At 36.4% G+C, this 19,667-nt stretch overlaps 1 pseudogene; it reads left to right on the top strand.

Annotated features, from left to right (window-relative positions):
- The first annotated feature begins 1,634 nt into the window (after window positions 1–1,634).
- On the top strand, window positions 1,635–19,329 carry LOC121776795 (annotated as a pseudogene).
- The last annotated feature ends 338 nt before the right edge of the window (window positions 19,330–19,667 follow it).

Genomic DNA, 19,667 nt, shown 5'->3' with positions numbered 1-19,667 from the left:
TGATATTGTATTTTTATTGATACTGGGAATGTGTTATTGATTTAATATGATTAATTTGTTTAAGAAAGCTAAATATTTCTTTTAATAGTAGTAGTTTGTAATTTCATTGGTAAAAATGATTTTGCCCAAGTATTTATATCATTTGATATTTCTTTTATTCCTTTTGTTAAAATGGTTATTACAATACACAAATAGTATAAAAATAAATAATAATATTCAATTGTAGATTTACAGAATAGAGTTTTGCGGGGAAATTTGTGTTCAACTTCTTCGGGTTTGGATACCCGCGGGTACCCAAATTTACTGGCCTACTAACAAACATTCTGGTACTGTAAAACAATATTGCAAAAATAATCAATAATCTTACAAAAATAACCAATGATCTTGTGAAAACCATACCAAAAATAACCAATACCTTACCAAAATTAATAACTAATAATCTTGAGAAATAATCAGTACTATACCATACATTATTAACCTATAAATTTGCGAAAATAATAAAAATCTTTTGGTTTACCTGACTTGATGCACCAAATAGCTAGCATTGTTCATCGTTTATATCCAGAATAGTCATAGTTTATTAAAATATTTTATTTTATTATAACAAATAAAAGTACAAAAAGTATCTTAGCATTTCTGTAAATAGTTTTCTGTGTTAAGTGTTCATAATTTCATTAATTTGTATATTTATTGTTTAGATATAAATAATTGTAACAATATTTTATTTAATTTAATTCAATTCCATGGAGTACTATATAATCTAGTAGTGTTTTTTTATAATCATAATACTGGTATATATAGTCCACGCATGGTACGGGCGGTCAACTGGTTGCCAGTTACTAATAATAATAAAATCAGTTTTGTAAAACAAATTCAACTCCTCTAACTTACAATCAAGTATTTGTCCAGAGCCTTTGTCCTCGCGGCAAGGAGCTTAAACAATTATTGCATGAGGTGCCGAGTTCGAACCCTCTTGACATCAATTGTAATTTCCTCATTTGTAATTTCCGAGCCCTCTTGACACCAATTGTAATTTTCTTGTAATTTCCTCTGTTATATAGGAGTTAATTTTTTAAAAAAAAGAAAAAAAAACTTACAATCTAAGTATTTTGCTCCCCCAGGGTCACATAATGCTTCCTGTTATGGCCATGTCTACGCAAATTGAGAGTATTAAGTATTTTATAATTTTCCTTATTTATAAAAAAATTAATTAATTAAATTAAAATAGTGATAATAATAATAATATATTCCATTACATTGAGTACCTAAATATGAAAGATTCCTAAAATTGGAGAAAAGAATATATAAAAAAAAGTTAGATTCAGAATTCTAAAAAATTATAGTGATTTCCTTATTTTCAAGATTTTGATTACTTTCTCAATTTAATTAAAAATAAAAAAATTTAAAATTTAAAGAATATTGTCATCTTGCCAACCAAATCTGGCGTATATATTAGCAAAACAAAATCAATCCCCTTTTATAATCTTTTTATTCTATTATATATGTGTGCTACAATTTTTGGTGACTGCATATGAGTTATGCTAAAATAGCTCGACACATATACTACTAATTTTCAGCATATATCTCTTGTAATTTCCTGGAACTATTGAGTTCCGTTGAATATGGGCAAAAAAATGAATCTTGGAGTGAATCCAACGTCTCTAGTTACTTCAAGTGCTTCTTGGAAGTCCGGCGACGCAGTTTCCGGTGGGTTTGAGGATTCTCGTCGTCGACGATGACCATACTTGTCTTAGGATTTTGGAAAGAATGCTGACTAATTGCCGCTATGAAGGTAACATTTCTCTGGAATCAAGCATATTTTTGCTAGTGTTTATTGTTTAATTACCGTGTATTATTTTTCCTTGTTATGTTTAATTCTTGTAGTTTAAGATGTTGCTTATAAAGCTGTCACGACCGCACTTTGCTAATGGTAGCAAAAGCGGGAAATCCGTGACTAATAAGCGGAATTAACGAAACGAGGAAAGAACTCAAGGGACTTGCCGAAAGGCCAATCAATTGATACCCCAAATTAGAAGTCAAGCATTTGATTACAAGATCTCAATATAGAATAATTCATCATATCAACTAAATCAGAGTTCGAATGTGAGACTTTGAAATTCTCACTTGACAAAAGTACAACGGAATAGGTCCTTACTAAACGACTTCGTGTATGAAGACACGAATCGTAGAGAAATCCACTTGATTATTTAATAGCATCGACTCCGATCGATATTCCTTCCTCTTGACGTTCAACCTGCACATTTATAAATACATGCAGGGCTGAGTACAGGAGTACTCAGTGGACACGTGCCGGAAACAAAACATACATATATAAGTTGTCATCCATCAACAGTATCGCACGGGGGTTTTTCTTAAAAAGGCCCGAGCATACTAAATTCTTTTGTGATCTTAAAAGTTCGACTGATCAGTCTAAGTTCTTCAAATTTCCTACCATGTCTGAGAAACTCGTGTCGTGAAGGTGGCCACCTTCAACGAACACCCTCGCCGGCCAACCTCTCTCTAGGATGGCTCACAGCGCTCGTGCACGAAATTCCGAATATGATATGCGGTCCTATTGGGAACCGAATTCTTTATCAAATTTTTGGCATCGCCAAACTTTCGGCATATAGCCCTAACAGACAGGTCTCGAAAACAAACATTTTATGGCATGACAACAACTTTAAAATAAATCACATCACCATTTTTGAGAAAGGATGATATTTCATAACTTCAAAATATTTGCTTTATATCCACACTATAGTGCTGGATATTAAAAGAAAGCCCACCTGATATGCTTAATTCTCAACTCAATTTCTCGCTTTGGCCTCACTTGCCCTTGAGCAATTTACCCTTTGAAAAATAAATAGCGTAGCACGCTAATTAGTACTAGACTATTTCTCTTGAGAAAAGAATGCATGCATCCTATTGGATAGAACCTATATCTTAGTCTTGTCTTATAGGATTTTCTTAATCCTATCTCGGGCTTCACTACTCTGCAGAATTTATTCACTTTACTAACTTCGGAGAAATTCTATTTTCTCTAAAAAAGTATTTGGGCACTTATTTAATAAAATATGGATTCTTGGAAAATCCCTTTTTAAATAATATTTTTTCTTCGAATTTTCTTAAGGCCGCCCATGGCGTCGCGGGGCGACGCCGGTCGGCTTCCCGCGTCCCCATCTTCATCATTTTCCATCTTTGGAATTTTAATACTTAATTCGGGATTTAATCGAGCACTTGCTAAATCTTCATGATAATTTAATTCTAGTCCAAGAATCATCTTCGTAACTTGAGCTACTAGGTTGAGATCGTTCTTGCTGTCCATTGTGAGTCCGCCATAGAAGGTTGAATAGACCTCACGATCTCCCATCTTGTGGTTAGGGCATGCTTGAAGCAGCCCTTGAAATCTATCCCAATACTGGCCTAGAGGTTCATCATACTCCTGTCTCGCCTTTGTGATCTCCCTCTTCAGGGAACCCGTCTTCGACGCTGGGAAGAAGCGGTCTAAAAATATCATGCGAAACTCGGCCTATGTTCTAATCGATCCTTCTGGAAACCTCGACAGCCAGACCCTGCGTCACCCTTCAAGACGAAGGGTATGGCCTTGAGCCTATAATCGTCGGATGAGGATCCAGCCGGAACAGGCTGAATATCACAGTATATGCAAAATTCTTCCAGAAAAGAGTAAGGACACTCCTTCGAGAGGCCATAAAAATTTGACAATACGGCTAGCACCCCTGATTTGATCGCGATCGTCCGCATTCCTGGAGTAATAGTGATGGAATGGGTGGTCTTCTTCTCGTCGTGGGCATGTAGGGAGCCGATTCCTGAATCGTTGTCAACGAGGGCCCTCTCTGCTTCTGCTTGCTCAAGTGGTTGTCGTTTAGGTGGCGCATTCTATTCTCCTTCTTCCTCGCTGGTCAGTTGCTCAGCGGCTGCTGCCTCTAACGCGGCTCTGTATCGAGTGGTAACAACACCGGCTTCCTGGACTCGCCAATGAGCGTTTGTATCTCTGTATATGAGAGGATGATTCCAGTATCCTCCGCAGTGATACCTTCTCATAAAAGGAAAGTAAAACAAATCAGAAAAGAAGGAAATAAAACTATTTACACCTATGCACTAAACACATCCATGTAATAACACAATGTTTACCCGGCAACGGCAAGTTCGGGGTCGATCCCACAGAGAAACCGGTGTGTTGAGTGTGTGAATAATGAACAGGGGTCGGCTGCTGCCACGCTTTAAGTTGGGAGTTTTTAAGCTACTGGATTATGCTAGGCAGAATATAAACTATCTACTTGATCAAGTAACTCAACATGCTGGAAAAGGACTTAACTACCTAGGCTTGGTATGAAAACACAAAACACTTTGCCATTCATCATGATTAAACACTAGATCAGAGACTTTAACGTTGAACTAGACTGGAATAGTAATTGAGATGACGAAAACAAAACAACTCCGATTTTTATACTCAATGCTCAAAACAGAACTGTAAACATGCGGAATAGAAAAAGATCGATTCTTTAACTACGGAACAACACGGAATTAAACTAAGCTAACAACTTCAGAAAATAAGAAAGCGAGTAAAGTCGAGAAGCTCTCGGTCGGAAACATGAGATGGCGCCGAACAGATATTGAGTATTTTGTCGCGCTCCCTTCGGTCGCTCTCTCTCTACTGACCATTTCTCTAAGTAAGCTATCTTCAGAACTGGAAACTAAACTAGAAAATGGAAAAGAGAAGATAAAAGGGAATATGCTTAAAAGGAAGAGGATTTATATTAGGATGGTGCATCCTCTATTTAAAAGCTCGTCGCAACAATCTCCAGCTGGGGTAACGCCTCTGGCAGCGAATATTCGTCCTTACTGGGATTGAGCGCCTCATCGATTGATACGTGCCCTTCTTCTGGAATGACGTCGCTCCTCAATAACAGAATGATGATCGGCTTCGTCCTTGCGTCTTACGTATCAGCACGTGTCCCCTTCTAGAATGTCGTCCTTGATAACCGATTGATGATCGTCATCCAGCGCATCAGCCTCACGTGTCTTTCTTCTAGAACGAAGTGGTCCCCTGGCTAACTGCTTGACTACTCCCTTGATCAACCCACCTGGTTTTTGGCCTTATTCACCTTCTGTACCTGCTTGATCAGCTTGGCCTTGTTGCCCTTGGTCAAGCGGCATTCCTGCACAATTAACACTCGCTTGCGCGATAAACTGATCAAGTAGCATACATTTTACCCCTAAACCGATGCATGAAATAGGCCTTATCAAGTGTAAGAATATTCCCCCTTTATTTAGCTTCTAAAGAAAAAGGCTTTAAAGGCTTAAAGTGGCTAGCTAGGGAAAAATATTTTGAATAAGGTCATTACATTGGACATATAAAGTAGCTAAGAAGGATGGCCTAATGTCCTCTTTTATCATTTAAACACTATGTAGACTTAGGCAGACTAGGAGCAAGTTCTAGAAACAAATACATGAATGCAGATAAATCAGACAAGAAAGAAATTTATGGCTCAATTCTCACAAGGTATAAGCAAGATTCAAGGCAAACAAGCAATTTATTATTTATGCACCTTTTCACTAAACCTTGAAATCAATGCATCAAGTCAACTCAACCAACACATAAACGAACTTTTCATCATAGGCAACTCGGTCTGATGTTCCTAAACATGAGTATTTCTAAGTTTTCTATGTTATGCTCATGACAAGATTCACCTCGGGTTTATTAAAAGAAAACAAACAAAACAACTACACTCACGGTCCACCACTTAATCCCCCCAAACTTGTTCAAAACTACGTTAAGAATAAGTTAGAAAAGTTAGTAGGGACGTGAGGAAACTGAAAAAAAAACAATTTAAACTAAAAAAACAATTTATACTAAAAACAATAAACAAAAACCAGAGAGCTATTATCATTAAACTTTATATCTCACCCACGCTCTACGGATAATATCAAGTGTTGTAGTAGATGATTGTATATTGCATCGGAGTGTAGAATAATCCATTGTTGTGATTCGTGTTCTCCTCAAATAGCAACCCTTGCAAAACAGATAAAAAAAATTAAAATAACTGTACAAAATTTTACACTCTAAATTAGTATTATAGACCGTTTTAAAATATCAGCTTAAAGCAATAATATTCCCCCGCAAGGCGCCAAAAACTCGGTGCATTATTTATTAGCACTAAAAATACCTGCAAGTTTACAAGATAGATCTAGTATAGTTAAAGGTCAGTACGGGGATATCGAACATATATTACGCGTCATATACTATTTATAGACACGGAGATTTTGATTTCAGATTTTATAAACTAGACAGAAATAAATAAACAAATATAAAAAGCATAAAACAATAGAATACAAGCAGGCTAAAGAATGTAGAGTTTTAGGATCCAACTACTAAGACATAGTGATGATTAATCTCACAGAACCTCTACCTTTATGTGTCTCTCTGATTATTAGGAAAGTCGCGATTCTAGAATAAGCCCTCTCTCGAGTGCATCTATCCAGTAGATTAGATTCTAACTATCAAAGTCTCCTTCAAATAGATTAGATTCTAACTCCTTAAGTTCCTAATACTCAAGCCCTCACAAAGGATCCCATCTCTCGAGTGCAGATAAACCTATGTGTTGCACTCGTTCCTTTTACCCCGTAAAACTAGCTATCTCTCGATTAATCTATTTAAACGGACATGGTTCTAAAGTTGGCCAGACAAAAGAACAATAAAAGCACAAGAACAAACAAAACAATCACAAGAGCTAGGAAAAGGTTCAATTCTATAAATCAAAACATATTCACAATAGTCTTCAACAAAAAAATATACAAACGATGTTTAATTACTCATAGACAAGTAGTAGAAATAATAAAAGTACGAGACATGAAAGAAATTGATAAAACCCAAGGTTGAATCTTCAATCTTCAGTCTTCTCTTGCCTGGACCTACAGAGCTCCGCTCCAATGGAAGGTGGAGGAATTTAAGTGTGGAAGATGAGATTGAAGAAGGTGTAGAGAGGGGGAAGGATTGGAGGCTTTGAGATGGAGGGATGGAAGAAGGTGTAGAGATGGAGAAGGATTGGTGGAAGAAGGTGTAAAGATGGAGAAGGATTGGAGGCTCTGAGATGAGGATTATGAATTAGGTTATGAGTATTTATAGGCTAGAAAAAGTTTTATTCTTGATATTTTTCGTGTCCTACAAGAAATAGAAAATATGGTATTTTGTTTCCATCCTTGATTCCGCCTAATTTCCGTCAGCTTTGATGCACCGCGCAATGTTCGTAGAATGGTCATAACTTTCTCCACATAACTCCGATTGAGACATTCAAGGTGTCCACACGAAGCTATTTCGAAGAAGAAGCGAATGGTATGAATTAATCATTGATTGGACTTCAAAAGCGCTGGGAAAATTGGCTTGAACTGAGGCTAATGCATCTTGGCCTTATTGTACCTTTTTCTGTCTTTTTCTATCATTTATCAACAAACACATCAAAAATACCTAATGATAATATATGCAATTTAAGAACATAATTTGCATGATTAACATTTAAAACGAATCAAATCTAGTTCTTAAAAACATGCAAAATCCGTGTTTGTGTCATACTGAATTTTTAGTATACTGGATTGCAGTATACCGAAAATTCGGTATGGTATCGGTATGCTATATTGTTATACCGCAGTTTTCGGTACGGTACGCGGTAGGGTGTTCTCGGTACGGAATACCGTACCGACCCACCCCTAAGTGGGACACACTCACACACATTATTATTAATGTTTAATTCTGGACCCTAATGGTATACTCTATCCGTCTGCGAAAAGGAATCCCATTTTTCCATTTTAGTCCGTCCGCGAATAGGAATCCTGGTTCACTTCTACTCACATTTCATTTAAAAATAATATATACAAGTGGGACCTCTATTCCACCAAAATGCTGTATATGCACCAGAATACTCAAACCCACAGCGAGAGGTGAGCTGAGAGTTACAAAACAAAAACAAAGAAGATAAAACAACAGACTAAAGCCCCTTTTTGGAGCACAACGCACACAAGCAAAGACATCGAAGACAAAGAAACAACTCTTAGCCTACCCTTACACAAGCACAAACACCACAACATCAAGAAGCTTAGAAAGTCAACATACCCACGTCAACCTCGTACCTCCTGCAGACATGGAAAAGGAAGAAAGCTAACCCCGTGCGGACAGCGTAGTCTCTCTGTACGCGTTCCACTCCGTGCCACTTTCTTTGAGAAAATGAGATTAATTTTCCGTGCACTCTTTGGTTCCAGACATCCTCTAATGTTGTTTAGGTTATCCATCACTTGTCCTGGAGAGAATGAAAAGTCCCAACACCATCCACGTATCCACAAGCCAAGTCGCCATAAGAGCCTCTTCTTCTCGAATTCCCAATTAGGCTTGAAATCATGAAACACAACCTTGTTTCTTATATCTCAAATAGACCACGAGACAACATAGAACACTGACACACATTTTCTTATCAAACTGCTGGAATGGAGCCCCCATCCATGAGAGATAGCACATTCTTGGTTCCTTAGATAGTCATGTGGACAAATTCACCTTAGCAAAAAAATCAAAAGATGTTATTGAGCTTATAATCAGATGAGGGTTTCCTGACTCCTAATTTTTATAGGACAAATAGAGTATTAAATTTAATAAAATATGATAATGTTTTTTATTTAGAGCCAAAAACCAATGCGAAATTGATAGTTGTTTATCAACAAATCAATAAATATAAATAAATATTCTCAAACTGAAATAAAATTGTTTGTGATTCTTTTAAAGGGAATTCCCCATCAAAATTCTTAACGAAAAAGATTATACACTGAATAACTTGAACCCTATCTCTCAGACCTTTTGATAGAAGTTTTCTCATTATTTGTCATCTTACATCTAATTTACTCAATTTTCTTTCATTTATATACATCTACTCTGTGAATGCTAGTTTCCTGTGGACATATATATTTATTTCCAAAAAAATAAATTAAAATAATTAACTAAGAATAATAAGCAGCAAAATTAACCTAATTCATTAATATAGAAATTATAAAAATAAATAGACTTAAAATTAAATATAAAAATAAAAATCAATCAATATATAAAGCCACTTGTGAACTCATTTTTGGCACCTAATAGATTAACAGTTAACTATAACACAAAATACTTAGAGCATCTCCTATGGCGCCCCTCCGGTAGGACGTCCGGTCGGACACCGGGAAGGGCGACGGGACGTCCGCCGTTGGGAGGTCGGAGGTCGGATACGGACGTCCCGTGAGGACGTCGGGTGTCCTCGGACATCCCGGCGACGGGCGGGCGGACGTCCGCCACTGTGGCTTCAACTCGGACGTCCGGTCGGACGTCCCGTTTTTTTTTTTTTTTTTTTTTGAAACTCTATATATACGGCTCGTTGAAGTTGTTAATTTTTCCGATAAAGTTGTTTTTTCCGATAAAGTTGTTAATTTTTCCCGTTCGTATTCTCGGTCAAATTTTATTTCCGTAAACGTAAATTGTTTTATTTGTGAATTTATGATTTTTTTTATTGCGGGATGTCCTAGTGGGAAGGGCGATGGGAAGGGCGGATATGCATGGGATGTCCTAGTGATGTGGCACTGGGGTGGGATGTCCTAGTGACGTGGCAGGAGGTGTTTTTGGGATGTCCTAGTGGATGTCCGAGTGGGATGTCCGCCCACTGGAGATGCTCTTAGAAATACTCAAACAGGGTCATATGCGTTTAGTATCTAATCCCCAACTAAGACCAATCCTATACCATTAGATCATAAAATGAGTGGATGAGATTAAAGCTCATGGATTTCAATAAATAATAGATAAAATATCAATACAAGGTTAAAATAGTCAATCTTTTATAACATAATAATTTGCACGGTTCTTTTTATATCAACATAATGTATTACAAATATCAACACAGTGACATGAAAATTTCAATACAAGCACTCAAAAATATCGACACAATTTTATTAATATTGTACATGTACTTAATTTGAAATTTTTTGATGCAATTATTGATATAAAATCTGCTTTCAACATATACGAAAATTGAAATCAAAATTATAAAATTTTATCATTCGATCATCGTCGGAACATATGCAATTGAGATCTCAGTAGAATCATTATGAAATTACCTTTAATTTGATATAATTTTTTTAAAATATTAGTTAAATCAATATATAAAGCCACGGTTTTTGTGGACTCATTTTTGGCACCTAATTTGTTAACAATTAACTATAATATCAAAAACATAGAAATAGTTATACATGGTCATGTTAAAAATGCATTTAGTATCTAATCCACAAATAAGCCTATCCTACACCATTAGATCTTAAAATGAGTGAATGAGATTAAAGTTCACGGATTTCAATAAATAGTAGACAAAATATCAATAAAAGGTTAAAATAGTCAATCTTTTATAACATAATAATTTGTACGGTTCTTTTTATATCTACATAGTGTATTATTACAAATATCAACACAGTGACATGAAAATTTCAATACAAGCACTCGAAAATATCAACACAATTTTATTGATATTGTACATGCTTTATATTGAAAAAAAATTATGCAATTATTGATATAAAATCTACTTTCAACATATACGAAAATTGAAATCGAAATTATAAAATTTCATCATCCGATCATTGTCGGAACATATGCAATTGAGATCTCATTAGAATAATTATGAAATTACCTTTAATTTGGTATAATTTAAAAAAAATTATTTAGATAGAGAGAGTTAAGATGATTTTGAGGAGAGAGAAAGTTGTTAGTTATAACCACAATATAAGACTTGACATTAATACCCTTTAAGTTTATTTAATAATTTTTAAATTTAAAATATAATCTAATTGACATTATTTCAACCCCTACATCTCCTAATCTAATTACTAATATTTGATCTTAATCTAATTATATAAGTATCTATATCTAGGCATTATCAACTTATCAAACGTTTGCCAAATATATATTGATTGGAATATATGAATTCGTTCTAATGGATATATTATGTATAGTATAATGCATACTCCATCCGGCCCACAAGAATATGCATTCTTTTCTTTTTAGTCCATCCCACAAGAATATGCACTTTCCAATTTTAAAAACTTTTTTTTCTCTAATGAGGTTGAGCCCGTATCCCACTATCAATACTTTAATTACTTTTCTCTATCTCTCTTTTACTTTACCAATTTTGCATTAAAATCCGTGTTAAACCTAAAGTGCATATTCTTTGGACGGAGAGAGTATAACAATTGTAACTGATGAGTGTGTTACACAAATTTTTATCATTCTCATCCCTTCCATATTTGGATTTACGTATTTTCCTCACATATATCCAATGAGATTGCATTTTTCACGTCTGTTTATCTTTATCTTATTGAGATAACTTACTATCAAAGTAAATATTCACTTTATATATGGTAGAATATAAATTAATTTGTTCATATTATTGGCATCGATTAGTGTGATATTGTATTTTTATTGATACTGGGAATGTGTTATTGATTTAATATGATTAATTTGTTTAAGAAAGCTAAATATTTCTTTTAATAGTAGTAGTTTGTAATTTCATTGGTAAAAATGATTTTGCCCAAGTATTTATATCATTTGATATTTCTTTTATTCCTTTTGTTAAAATGGTTATTACAATACACAAATAGTATAAAAATAAATAATAATATTCAATAGTAGATTTACAAAATAGAGTTTTGCGGGAAAATTTGTGTTCAACTTCTTCGGGTTTGGATACCCGTGGGTACCCGAATTTACTGGCCTACTAACAAACATTCTGGTACTGTAAAACAATATTGCAAAAATAATCAATAAGCTTACAAAAATAACCAATGATCTTGTCAAAACCATACCAAAAATAACCAATACCTTACCAAAACCAATAACTAATAATCTTGAAAAATAATCAGTACTATACCATACATTATTAACCTATAAATTTGCGAAAAATAACAAAAATCTTTTGGTTTACCTGACTTGATGCACCAAATAGCTAGCATTGTTCATCGTTTATATCCAGAATAGTCATAGTTTATTAAAATATTTTATTTTATTATAACAAATAAAAGTACAAAAATTATCTTAGCATTTCTGTAAATAGTTTTCTGTGTTAAGTGTTCATAATTTCATTAATTTGTATATTTATTGTTTAGATATAAATAATTGTAACAATATTTTATTTAATTTAATTCAATTCCATGGAGTACTATATAATCTAGTAGTGTTTTTTTATAATCATAATACTGGTATATATAGTCCACGCATGGTACGGGCGGTCAACTGGTTGCCGGTTACCAATAATAATAACATCAGTTTTGTAAAACAAATTCAACTCCTCTAACTTACAAATAAGTATTTGTCCAGAGCCTTTGTCCTAACGGCAAGAAGCTTAAACAATTATTGCATGAGGTGCCGAGTTCAAGCCCTCTTGACATCAATTGTAATTTCCTCCTTTGTAATTTTCGAGCCCACATCAATTGTAATTTTCTTGTAATTTCCTCTGTTATATAGGAGTTAATTTTTTTAAAAAAAGAAAAAAAACTTACAATCAAGTACGAGCCCACATCAATTGTAATTTTCTTTTAATTTCCTCTGTTATATAGGAGTTAATTTTTTTAAAAAAAGAAAAAAACTTACAATCAAGTATTTTGCTCCCCAGGGTCACATAATGCGTCAATTGTAATTTTCTTGTAATTTCCTCTGTTATATAGGAGTTAATTTTTTTTAAAAAAGAAAAAAACTTACAATCAAGTATTTTGCTCCCCAAGGTTACATAATGCTTCCTGTTATGGCCATGTCTACGCAAATTGAGAGTATTAAGTATTTTATAATTTTAATTATTTATAAAAAAATTAATTAATTAAATTAAAATAGTAATAATAATAATAATAATATATTCCATTACATTGAGTACCTAAATATGAAAGATTCCTAAAATTGGAGAAAAGAATATATAAAAAAAAGTTAGATTCAGAATTCTAAAAAATTATAGTGATTTCCTTATTTTCAAGATTTTGATTACTTTCTCAATTTAATTAAAAATAAAAAAATTTAAAATTTAAAGAATATTGTCATCTTGCCAACCAAATCTGGCGTATATATTAGCAAAACAAAATCAAACCCCTTTTATAATCTTTTTATTCTATTATATATGTGTGCTACAATTTTTGGTGACTGCATATGAGTTATGCTAAAATAGCTCGACACATATACTACTAATTTTCAGCATATATCTCTTGTAATTTCCTGGAACTATTGAGTTCCGTTGAATATGGGCAAAAAAATGAATCTTGGAGTGAATCCAACGTCTCTAGTTACTTCAAGTGCTTCTTGGAAGTCCGGCGACGCAGTTTCCGGTGGGTTTGAGGATTCTCGTCGTCGACGATGACCATACTTGTCTTAGGATTTTGGAAAGAATGCTGACTAATTGCCTGATACGAACCTCTATTATTATTATTTAGTTTAGATATTATAGGGATTTAGCATATCTTTTTCTATATCTTTGTTTTCTTGTTCATTAAGTCAGTATCATTATAAATAGGATAGACTGTTATCCTTTTTATTCATTCAATCAATTAATGAAATATTTTCTCCACCAAGGATAACGTGTGTTTTTCAATCCTAACTTTGGATTCCCTCCGCCGATCCTAATTGGACGCCGGAGTATTCTATCAGCCGCCGAGTTATCTGCCCGACGGGAGCGACTCCCGCGCACAGAAACTCTGTCCCCGTCCGCCGAGCCTATTGGTCGCCGGAAATTGATCTCCACCGCCGAGCGAAACTCGCCGCCGGTGCTTGTTAAGGGAAACACCCTTAACAACTGGTGCTTTCATTGAGATTTGACCCTCCCACCATCTCAAACCGAAGCTACACCGCTGCCCGACGGAAAACATTCCGCGCACAACAACTGCTTTGGTTGTCGAGTCCCGCCTGTCCGCCGAGCTCTAGCCGCAGGACAACACTACTTCTGCAACGCCCGACGGGAAGGATTCCCGCGTGCCGCGTCGAAGTCAAACGATCATCAACCACCACAGCCACGCCTCAGTCCGTCAACATGTCATACGACTACGCCGGCTATCGCCGTCGTCATTACGACTTCCCTCAGGCCACACAGCCATTCCGTCCCTACCAGCCGGCCCAACCTCGTCGTGTAACCAGTTGGGACCCTCCGAGCAGCCGAGTGGAAGTACTCCGTCCGTCGTCGTGGCCTGATCCAGAATCACCCTACGTCTCACACCACTTAGATCCACCTGATCGTCGCCCACAGCCGAGATACCAGCCCATCGGGTACCGCGATCACGCGCAAGACGCTTGGCCCCGACACCGCGGTGGCTACATCGAGAAGGGTGGCCACCTATCTGATCGCGGAGATCATCAGACCCAATTAGGGTTTGATCGCTACCCGACAACCGCAACGCAGCGGCACCGCCCAACATGCTGGGACCCACCGGCACAACAGCAGGACCGCGGCTACCTGACCGTTGACCGTCCCCGACGCTCGGAGACGTGCTGGGACCGACCTCGCCCTCGGGAGGAGGTGAGAGCGCGAGTCCAGCCCGCCTCCCATCAGCCCCGCTACTCCACCGAAAAGCCAACGCGGGACCTGTACAGTCAGCCCGCACGTGTGACCAGTCAAACTCCGGAGCAGCCACTCCTGCCACTAATACGAGTCTCCCAGGCGGAGAAGTCAGAACGGTCCAGGTTGGGTCTCTGCTGGCACTGTCCCGAGAAATGGGTGATGGGACATGTGTGTAAACAACGCATTCTATGTTATGCGGATGATGGGGAGGAGTTTGAGGAGAACATTCAAGATGAGAATTTAGCCGAAGAGAAAACTGATAATACTCCCACGATAGTATTCGGTGATGATGTTCCCAATGACGTTACCGATGTTCACAATGATGGCGCTCCTCTTGATGTTCCAAACAACGAGTCCCCTAAAGAGTTCGTCAAAAACAAAGGGATTGTCAAGAACGACAATGAGTCACCGCAAGTGCTCGTTGGGGTATATGATGAGAAGATTGGTGAAAAGGAGGAGACATGGCTAGAAGATAAAGAGGAGGATGGTTCTATTAGTGAAGTGGAGAAGATAATCGCCTCACTCAATGTTGTTCAAGTGTCATCCAAAAATGTTGTTGGAAATTGTTGGGGCAAGAAAGGAGATGGTGCTTACACCGATTTGCCCGTAATTGCTTGTGTCTATGTGGATTTGAATGTCGGTGATGTTCCAAGTATGAATCATCGATCAACATCGCTTGACAAAGATGCAAGGTTGATCCCTCCGAGTAATGACATGCCATGCTTGGGCATTCTGGGAGGCGTGGACAAGCTTTTCGATTATGGAAGTGAAGAAGGGAGACGTTCATCTGTTCGGTGTGTGTTTGATCCAGGAGGAGTTGCCTCGCCGAAGCTTCTGCTTTCAACTCTCCTTTTTGCTTCGTGGTTCCCACCTTGAGGACAAGGTGGATTTTAACCGTGGGGGAGTTGATACGAACCTCTATTATTATTATTTAGTTTAGATATTATAGGGATTTAGCATATCTTTTTCTATATCTTTGTTTTCTTGTTCATTAAGTCAGTATCATTATAAATAGGATAGACTGTTATCCTTTTTATTCATTCAATCAATTAATGAAATATTTTCTCCACCAAGGATAACGTGTGTTTTTCAATCCTAACTTTGGATTCCCTCCGCCGATCCTAATTGGACGCCGGAGTATTCTATCAGCCGCCGAGTTATCTGCCCGACGGGAGCGACTCCCGCGCACAGAAACTCTGTCCCCGTCCGCCGAGCCTATTGGTCGCCGGAAATTGATCTCCACCGCCGAGCGAAACTCGCCGCCGGTGCTTGTTAAGGGAAACACCCTTAACATTGCCGCTATGAAGGTAACATTTCTCTGGAATCAAGCATATTTTTGCTAGTGTTTATTGTTGAATTACCGTGTATTATTTTTCCTTGTTATGTTTAATTCTTGTAGTTTAAGATGTTGCTTATAAAGCCCAAATATTTATGTGTTTTTTAGTTGGTGATTGTGGAGCTTTGATTGTGTGATTGATTAGGGGATTTTTGTTTAGAGAGAAGAAGTTGATGACTGGAATCTGAAATCTAGAGATAGAGAGAGTTGGTTGGTAGAGCTTGTTGTTTGATTTCCTTTAGCCAACAATAATACGGAATCTTGTTTTCGAGGTTTCAGTTACGAAATGCAGTCGAGCTGAGGTGGCACTGCAGTTAGTTAGGGATAACATGGATGGATTTGACATCGTTATGAGCGACGTCCACATGCCGGACATGGATGGTTTTAAGCTTTTGGAGCACATTGGATTGGAGATGGATCTGCTCATCAGTAAGTAGTCACATATTTGATCATTTTATCAATATACTATAATTAGTAGTAGCAATTGATACTCCATGTTACATGAGGTTTTCGAATTCTTGATTGTTTGTGGTTGTTTACTGTTTAGTGATGTCGGCCGATGATAGCAAAAGTGTTGTGATGAAGGGTATCACTCATGGTGCTTGTGACTATCTGATAAAACCGGTTCGAATGGAGGCATTGAAGAACATATGGCAGCACGTGATTCGTAAGAAGAAGTATGAGTGTAAGGAGAAGGATACGGAACACTTGGGAAGCGTGGAAGAAGGAGATGATCAGCAGCACAAGCCTACGGATAATGCTGATTACTCCTCTTCAGCTAACGAAGGGAATTGGAGAAGTTTGAGAAAGAGGGAAGAGGATGAGGACGATGGTGATGACAAGGATGAATCATCTGCATTGAAGAAACTACGTGTTGTTTGGACTGTTGAGCTGCACCGGCTATTTGTAACCGCTGTTAATCAACTTGGGATCGACAGTATGTTTCTAACCCCCTTTTCTATTCCTTCTTTGCTACTAGACTCTGGAATTAGTTTAATTTGATCTTACAAAATTTATTTACATGTTAACATTGCATAAGAAGGACTAGTATCACAATTGTGTAAGTACATACTACTTGTCTTCTAAGCTAGAGTTACGCCCAAATAAATCAAACTTGGATCGTCTTACTTCTTCAAGGGATGTTATTTTGTCATATTTTGATAATTTTGATATTAGTAAATTGATATTCTTATGAGATCTATAATGAGTTGGTTGTTGTTGCAGTTCAACAATTTGAAAATATATTCTTGCTTTAAATGGAGTTTATTTGATAAAGTTTCTGAAATTTAATTTATTTGTATAAATGATTTATGTAGTTGAGCCACTTGTTTCCGTGTAAACAGAGGCTGTACCAAAGAAAATATTGCAATTAATGAATGTCCCGTGCCTCAGTAGAGAGAATGTTGCAAGCCACCTTCAGGTAGGTTGGAATCAGAACCTGTCTTGTTTTTTACTTTCTTTGAACTCCTATTCCTTAACGGTCTCTTTGTAATTATTCTGAAACGATGCAGAAATATCGTCTTTATCTTAGAAGGATTGGTCAACAGTCTCAGAATGGGGCTGGGAGCTCTTTTCTTGAACACCAGGATGCAGGTTTTGGCATGATAAGTTCGGTTAACGGCCTAGATCCTCAAGCTCTTGCTTCTTCAGCTCATAGTCTTGGTAGGGTGACCAACAACTCCGTGCCCATTGTTGATCAACTTAACATTTTCAGCATCAATAATCCGAACATCAGGTTTCTAGATGGGCAGCAACACTATAACCACAGTATGCAAGTGAATCCACTCCATGGAATCCCCACGAATATGGATCCGCAACAGCTTGTTGCATTGCAGCCATTTGGTAAAATGCACATGAACATCCACTCCCAGTCGGGTCCTGTAATCAGACAGTTGGTTCAACCACAGTCAAGGACACAAATGTTGAATCAAGTTGGTGGCAACCAGCTCTTGACTCATCGATCATCTGTAGGGCCACCCGGTCTGTCTCAGGCTGTTCCCGGATCAGTCTTTTGCATGTATGGAATGGACAATGTTCGTGCTCCAACGTACACACCTCTTCCCCAGAACGTCGGATCAAGCCAACATCAAGGCCGTGTGGATGTTGCACCGTCCGTTTTATTTCAACCAGGATTTGCCAGTGAGCATAGGAATGGACATATGAGGAATGGCGCAAACCTGAGGCCATCACAGGGGGGTAGCTCTCTAAGAATCAAGACGGAAAGACTGCCAGACATGGGTAGGGGTGGGAAATTATACCGAAATACCGTAATACCGGACTTACCGTACCGGAAAAATACCGAAAATACCGATTTTTCGGTATACCGCAGTTTCCGGTACGGTATGATACCGTACCGCAATGTTTCGGTACGGTAACGGTAGCAATTTTTCTATACCGCGGTATACCGCGGTATACCGAATCCACGGTATGCCGGTATACCACGGTATACCGAAACTTCGGTATATACCGAATCCACGGTATACCGTGGTATACCGTATACCGTGGTATACCGTATACCGTGGATTCGGTATATACCGAAGTTTCGGTATACCGTGGTATACCGGTATACCGATAGATTATTATATATATTATTATTAAATATGTTAATATATATATTACATTTATATATATATTATATTAAAAAAATTAATACATCAATTAATACAATAAAATTAAACATTCAAATGATAATTTATTCAAACAAATTTAAAATTAACCTGAATTATTTTTTTATCAACTCATCCTATTAAATATAATAAACACAATAGCACGTAACACCGAAACAAGATTGAAAATACGATTTCGGGAATATGTTTCAACAGAGCACATTTGAAAGAATTTGTATTAACTCACACCATTTAGTATATGATTCTTTGTGTAATGTCATATTCCAAATATACAAAGTAATTAAAAATTTTGTTTAATTCTTCATTTCATAAAATGTCAATTAAAAATATGTGCAGCTGAAAATGAATCAAATCGTTTAATTAGTGTTTAATTCATTGTATGTTATCTTATTTTATATACTACTTAAATTGAAGGATGAATAAATATGATATTGATCAGTCATTCTTAATTCTTAAAGAGAAATAAATGTCCAATTTAAATTACTAACTAGTGTCACGCCCGTACGATGCACGGAACATTTTAGGAATTGATTAGTTTTCTCAAATATATACAATATATATGCAAAAATAATCTAGACAAATAAAAGTGTAAGAATATCTTCAGTTTTGTTAGCGGAAACTATAAATTAAAATAACAATATGAAAGATTATATACATATAGATTAAACTACGTATATTAATAATTATATAGTGTAGCTCCGTTTTATTTTATCATTGCATAGTAATTTTATGAATATTATACCCAGGTTATACATTATATTAAATTATAAAAAGAATTAATAATAATAATAATAATGATGATGATAATAATAATAAGATTATCTAAAAATTAATTTTATTATATTAGTAATTATTTTCAATATAGCATGAAAAACTCTATAAACTAAAATACGACAGATGATTGTTGAATGATAAAGCATTAAATGAACAAATTTTTAACTACTGGTATTATAATAAAAGAATAAAGATAAATGGACAAACCCTACTTTCCCAACTCCAAACAATAATCTCGCTCCCGCCGCCTCAATTCTCAAACCCTTTCCCGTGAATCATCAAACCTCCACGGTGTCACCACATCTTCGCCGCCTGGGTCGCAGCCTC

Source organism: Salvia splendens, chromosome 18, assembly GCF_004379255.2.
Source record: "Salvia splendens isolate huo1 chromosome 18, SspV2, whole genome shotgun sequence".
Classification (NCBI taxonomy): domain Eukaryota; kingdom Viridiplantae; phylum Streptophyta; class Magnoliopsida; order Lamiales; family Lamiaceae; genus Salvia; species Salvia splendens.
The sequence above is the reverse complement of the archived record's forward strand: the minus strand, read 5'-3'. Positions and strand labels throughout refer to the sequence as shown.